This window comes from Astatotilapia calliptera, unplaced genomic scaffold, assembly GCF_900246225.1.
Source record: "Astatotilapia calliptera unplaced genomic scaffold, fAstCal1.2 U_scaffold_22, whole genome shotgun sequence".
In the NCBI taxonomy this organism is placed as follows: Eukaryota; Metazoa; Chordata; class Actinopteri; order Cichliformes; family Cichlidae; genus Astatotilapia; species Astatotilapia calliptera.
Genome location: NW_020535752.1, coordinates 76,084 through 82,679, shown reverse-complemented (window position 1 = coordinate 82,679; position 6,596 = coordinate 76,084). Strand labels below are relative to the sequence as shown.

Here is a 6,596-nt window from a genome sequence, read left to right as displayed (position 1 = left end):
ATGTAGGTGTGTTTCTAAGTGTGAAGGAGCCCTGGGAGAAAAGACTGAAGCTTGTGCCAAAGAACAAACAGGAAAGAAAGATCAGCATTAATGAAGACGAGCACAGAAGGAGCCCAAGCACGTGTTGCTTTTTCAGATTTCTCTAAAAGTGTGTGTTCATTTGTTCCATCCTTCACAACAAACAACAGCTGACAGACACACATGCACTCTGTGTCACTTCACAGGGGCTGATGAAAGTGGACACAGTAAAGGGAGAGCTGGACCTGCTCTACACATCCTGCACTCTGTTAACAGACTTTATTCTGCAGCATCAACAGATAAAAATATATGAAGATATAGAAACGTTTAACATTGTGACTGTTCACGTTAGTGAAGCTGTTACTTTGCTGCCAGGTGGGAAAAGAAGCCTAAAGCTGAGTCTGATTAAACATCTGCTGCACCAGAGAGTTTCATGGCCCTGCTTTATCCTGTGCTTGCTGACCACCTCGTCCTGAAACCTCTTCATCATCCTCACAGTTGTGTGAAGAAAGAGGGAAGCAGGTGGAAACCATCTGTGCTGCTGTGTTCACTTGTGTGTGTGCGTCTATGGTCATATCTAATGTGTACCTACAGACAAACACAAACACCTGGCATTGCACAAGAGTCTCTATGGAGCAACCTGCAGATGTCAGAGATGTGATTAGAGGGTAAAGTGGACTAGTGAGAGCATCTATGTTGTTGTTGTCTGCTGGGGGACAGCATCAGCTGCAGAGATGCATCAGGATCAGCAAACTAATCTGCAAGGCTGCAAGTGTCACTGAAGGAGTTTGAGTCAATGAGGGACTCAAACTCACACAGCTGGTCAAGAAGGCTCAGCAGCTGCTGTATTTCCTGAGGAGGCTGAGGAAATTTGGTATGTTGGCCAAGATCCTCAGCAGGTTCTACAGCTGCACTGTGGAGAGCAGCCTGACAGCTGCATCACTGCATGGTACGGCAGCACTACTGCAAACCGCAAACGCCTGCAGAGAGTGATAACAACTGTGGAGAAGATCATCAGGACCCCGCTGCCCTCTCTGCAGAGCAGCTACCATCACAGAGTCCAGAGGAGAGACACACCTCTGCCCTCGAGACGAAGGTTCAGAAGTGTGAAATGTAGAACATCCAGACTCAACAACTCCATCTTCCCCACTGCTATCAGACTCCTGAACAGCTGACCGACCTCAAACTGCAGTTTGCACATCAGGTCACTTTGCACACTAAGTTCATTTTGCACATTAAACTCCATGTACATCCATGTACATCGACATCTGCAGACCACACGTGTCTTCAGTTACTTATTTGTACTTATTTGCAGTTATTTATCTTTTTATTTTATTTTTTTAAGTTATTTCTTATCCTTATTTTATCTTTTTATTTATTCTTATCTTGTTCTTTTAACCATTATCTAACTTGGCATTGTGCACGGTGTGTTTAGATTCAGTTTAAATTCAGGGACACGGAGCCCCTGTTGATCCTCTACCTAATCACACGAGCCACGGTGTGAGAACGGGTGTGGGTCTCAATCAGCCAAGGTTTTGGGTGAACCCATTGTGAGATCTAGCCCCACCCCATCATGTGATTTCCTGTGATCAAATGTCCCAGGATGTGAGTGGGCGTTAAGACGTCCATGTCCCTCTTCAAGCAACTTAAAGAAGTCCAGACGCTTTTCTTTCCAAGCTCCTTCAACAACATCATTCATAGAACAACTTCCAGCTTCTTTTGCTCGGCTACAGTTTGGATGGATTTGCATTTAAAGATGCAACAAGACTAAAATGGTTAGGGTCAGGAGGTCAAAGGTCAGAGCTCCTGTGGGTCTGAGGGCGGCCTCACGCTGGAGAAGGATGAAGGAGTCTGACCTGAGCCAGTGTTTGACATGAACACATCAGCACTGCTGTCAGTGAGCCTAACGACAGCCGTTAGCATCATTTCAGTGTTTCAGTCATAAAAACACTTCCTGTCACTGTGGTGGTTACAGTGACATCATGCAGTTTGTGCTTTGACCTCCAGAGGGCGACAAATCAGCACAGACAGAGAGCTCCATTCAAACTTTGCTGCCATCAGGAATAATTCTTCAAATATAATCATCAGTGTTTGAGCAGTTATGATATCAGGGACAATCTAGACATGTGTGACAATACTGAACATGTCACATGACACACCTCAAACATCATGTGATCCACTCTCAGTCTGCACTTTCATTCATGACTTCAACAGGTTGAAACGAGCTTTGAAGAAACATCAGTGAAATAAATCTTTCATGGATTCATGTGAGCAGCAGATGAACTTTGTACCAACAACATCTTCAATAACAGAGTCTGAATGAAGCTCAGGTGTTGATGCTGCTCACTGATTGGACGCTTGGTTTCAGCTCTGCTCTCAGTCTTTACTGCACAGGTGAAGGTAGAAAGTGTGACTGGATCTATAGACTGGAAACAGAGAAACATGCTGAACATTTGAAGCTTTGCAGCAGAAATGTTCATGTTACAAACACAGCAGAGCTGATCTGGGATCAGTGTGTTCACACCTGCAGCTACAACAAGGTTTCATGTCTCCACACGTCAGCATGTGAACTTTACTCTGACTCAGTCTGAGCAGTCAGACGGCATATTTTTAAAGTTAACACATCAGCACACACAGAGCTGAGCCCCTCCCACCTGTGCTGAGTTTCAGGTGGAGCCCCGCCTCCTTCCAGGAAGCAGCTCACCTGTGTGTCCGTGTTTAGTGTCCAGGTGTGGAGTGGAGCTTGTTGTTGGTGTGTGAAGAAACTGTAAGTTTGCTTTGTTTCCTCCTTTAACAGTTTGTCTTTAGGAACTTTACTGTTTGTTCAGCTCGTGTTTGATTTCTTCACACAACAAACTGTGTGTGTTTGTATTTCCGGTCTCTCCATTAAAGTCAGTGTGTAATGTTTTCCAACAAGGCCGAGTGTCTCCGCCATTTTCTGGGCTTGTGTGATCAGAGTCCGGGAATCAGACTAAACATACTGAATGTGGCCTGAGCTCAACCGGAGAGCCGCTGAGCTCCGGATGTTTTTATTTACACGCACAGCAGGAGACAGAGAGCACACTTTGTAAATGAATACTTCGTATAGATGTGTGTTAGATTCAGGTTCAACATGTTGGTCTTAAAAATACTGCGTCACAAACTGTTGGCTCCTCTCCAACAGGAAGAAGTGTTACAAAACACACGAAACTGAAACTCAACTTAGAACTAGAACAGCTAGATCTGAAAAAAGTTCAAGTAGAAATAAAAACACAAACTAAAACTAAATTATTGAGAATGATCAATGAAATGATTTTGTAAAACTGATTAACATTTTACAGGAAATGGCCTGTTAGTGTTGTTAGTTTGGCTAAAAAAAAAAGACTGAGTCACTGCTTTCAAAAAGTTCAGTTTTTATCATAAAATCTACATTAATCTACGTCAGTCCAGCCTCTGACCCCGTAAATATATAATAAATAAAAAATCAAATATAAACTGAAACAAGCAAACTCACCGTGGAAACTAACTGAAACTAAACAGAATTAAAAACACAAAGTGAAAAAGAAATGCAAATAAAAACTAATTAAAAATTACAAAACTACAACAACCTTGCTGTCTGTGGATATGTTTTGGGTGGAGGTTTCAGCCACCACAGACGTCTGCCTTCATTTGTCTGTAAGTCAGTGAGATCATTTAAAGATGGTTACATATCTGCCACAGTGTTAATTTAAAGTTCTCACCCTTCGTGTTCAGAGGCAGCAGGTGGAGGGACAGCAGAGGACTTTGTTTTTTAAAACAAATTTGATTCAGCAGGTCGGCCTCTGTTAAAAATATCACGAACTGTCCGCTCAGACTGTTCACACTGAAACAAAGATGGAGGATAAAACATGTTTTAAGTATTAAGTTTAAAACACTGTTAATAAATCTGAACATTTAAAGATGCTTCAGTCACGGTTTTTATATTAATAGTAAGTCAGATGTTGAGCTTTGACATGTAAAAAGTTTTTCTTTTTTCCTGGTGAGGAAAAAAGTTTGAAAAAAATCAGTTTAAAGTTTTATATACATATTTGATTTGTACGGGACTCATATTTTAATACTAAAGTAAACCTTTTGTCTTCTGTCTGTACAAAATACCAGATATTAAAGTGCAGATGTTACAGATGTTTATATATTTTATTATGAAACAGAACAAATGAACAGTTTAGCACAAACAAACGTTAACATGTAGATATTGTACTAAACTGCAGTGAATATGAACTCAAACTCTGACTTTTACAAGATTAAACTTTATAGTGACGTGTAGGAGAGGAACAGATGAATACTAACTTTGACATTTGAATACAAACGAGTGATTCTGAGCATTTTTTTCTCACCTCTCATCATCTTATATATTTGCTTATTCTTCATAAACAGTAAAAAAATCAGATCAGTGGATCTATTTTACCGTTTTAATGGCAGAATGGACAGAAGTTTTATATCTCTGTGTTTATTTTTGAGGGGATCACTGTATATCAGAACTGTTATAGTTTAATATTATTTCTGTACAACTGCTTCAGCAAAAAAGCTTAAAGTTTGAAACCAGGAGTTTCCATAGTGAGTTAAAAATATTTGTACAGCAGCTCCGAGAACTTTTATCAATATTTCTTTGAATCCTCTAAATTTCATTCATAGCTGTTGGACTGTTCATGATTTATTTAAACTCATAACTGGGTGCAGCAGCTGAACTTTGACCTGTGAGATGCAGCTTAAGCTTCTTTTATGGTTCAGTGTTTAATGTGTAAACTGTTTATCACTGCAGAGACGCCTACAGGCTATCTACTGTTCAAAAGTGAATTGTTATACACAGTGTGGCAGCTGACCTTTGACCTGTGAGCTTCAGCCTCTTTGCTGGTGTGAAGTGTTTAATGTGACGCAGTCTGCAGACACAGAGGACTGCTGACGGAGAAGAAGCAGAGGATTTTCTCTGTTTCTACACAGACCTGGTCCAGGCAGCAGAGAGCTGCAGAGTGAAGACGTTCATTGGAAGAAGAAGCTGAGTAAGTTCAACGTCCTCTTTGAATCCTGGATCAGGAAGTGAATATTTGGTGTTTAAATAAGGTTTCTGTCTTTGACTCAGCCTGCTGTCACTTTTTAGAGAGAAAAGGAGATTTTAGATTAACTGGTGTTCCTGCTGCTCCAGCATTAAAGCACAGTATAGGTGACTGCGCTGATGCCTGTTTATAATTTCACCGAAGCTAATAAACTGTTGGCTAAATTTTCTTGTTTTCAGATGTAAACAGAGGTGAGAGGAGCAGATAATAAGGATTAAATATTATGCTGAATAACTAAATTCTGCTAGTCTGTGACGTAACTCCCAGCAGCATCGCCTCATTTCTTTGACCTTTAACATGAGTTAGCTTAGCTAGCAGAGCAGCTATCTCTGCTGTCTGTCATGTGACCGAGTCAAGTGTGTGTAGTAGACTTGTTAGCATAGCTAGCAGGCTGAAAGAAGCTAGCAAACTGTGTGAACACTTTGTAAGAGGTGAGCAGTAAAGAGAAGGATAAGGAGCTCCTCCAAATGCTGATAATGCACTTAACCTGAATTTACTGCTTGTTACATTATATGTGATGTTCAGTCGAAAACAATTACTTAAATTAACATTATTATTAGTAGTAGTATTAGTATTAGTATTTGTTTATTATTCATGACATGGCTCCCTACTGTAGTGGTTTGAACAACTGATCTGTGGTTATTGTGTCCCTGCAAATTCAACAATGCGCCTCAATGCAAAGCATCAAATAAACATTTTTATTATCAAGTCATTCGACCTACTGGTTGAATCACCGTAGCTCTGACAGTGAAGCACACTCATTTTTATTGGTAGTCACCTTGTGAGCAATGTTCCCTCTAAGCTGCGCACGTGCGCAATTCAACCTGCCAACACGGACGATGATGCAGTTCTACACTGCAATCATCGAGTCCATCCTCACCTCCTCCATCACCGTGTGGTACGCTGGAGCCACTATCAGGGACAAACAGAGACTGCAGCGTGTTGTGCGCTCTGCTGAGAAGGTGATTGGCTGCAGACTCCCATCTCTGCAGGACCTGTACACCTCCAGGACATTGCGGCGTGCAGCTCGGATCTCAGCTGACCCTTCTCACCCTGGACACAGTCTGTTTGACCTGCTCCCCTCAGGCAGGAGGCTCCGGTCCATTCGCACCAGAACCTCTCGCCATAAGAACAGTTTCTTCCCCTCTGCTGTTGGACACATGAACAATAACCATATGACTGTCCCCGCCACTAACACATGACCCTACGTGTTCACTGCATCATTCCATGTTTGGCACTGATCACCACCTGCACTCATGTATATATCTTTCAACGCAGCACTCTTAATTCTTATTCTCATGTATATATCTCATGTATATCTCATGCACATATCTTTCTACGTAGCACTTTTAATTCTTATTCCTACTTTTATTTTTTTCATGTCTATTTAAGCGCAATTTATGACAGTTTGTTTGCACTGAAGCACCGCAGCAATTTCCTAATGTTGTAAACCTGCTCAACATTTGGCAATAAACCCCTTTCTGATTCTGATTCTGATTCTGAATTGCG

General features: G+C 41.3%; 1 protein-coding gene across 1 annotated transcript in view; it reads left to right on the top strand.

The window, feature by feature from the left end:
• Nucleotides 1-2,759: 2,759 nt before the first annotated feature.
• Nucleotides 2,760-6,596, top strand: part of LOC113017843 (NLR family CARD domain-containing protein 3-like) — a 32,878-nt gene continuing 29,041 nt past the window's right edge. Inside the window, exon 1 of the mRNA XM_026160950.1 lies at nt 2,760-2,785. The gene's annotated coding sequence lies outside the window, so the exon portion shown is untranslated. The remainder of the gene's footprint in view (nt 2,786-6,596) is intronic.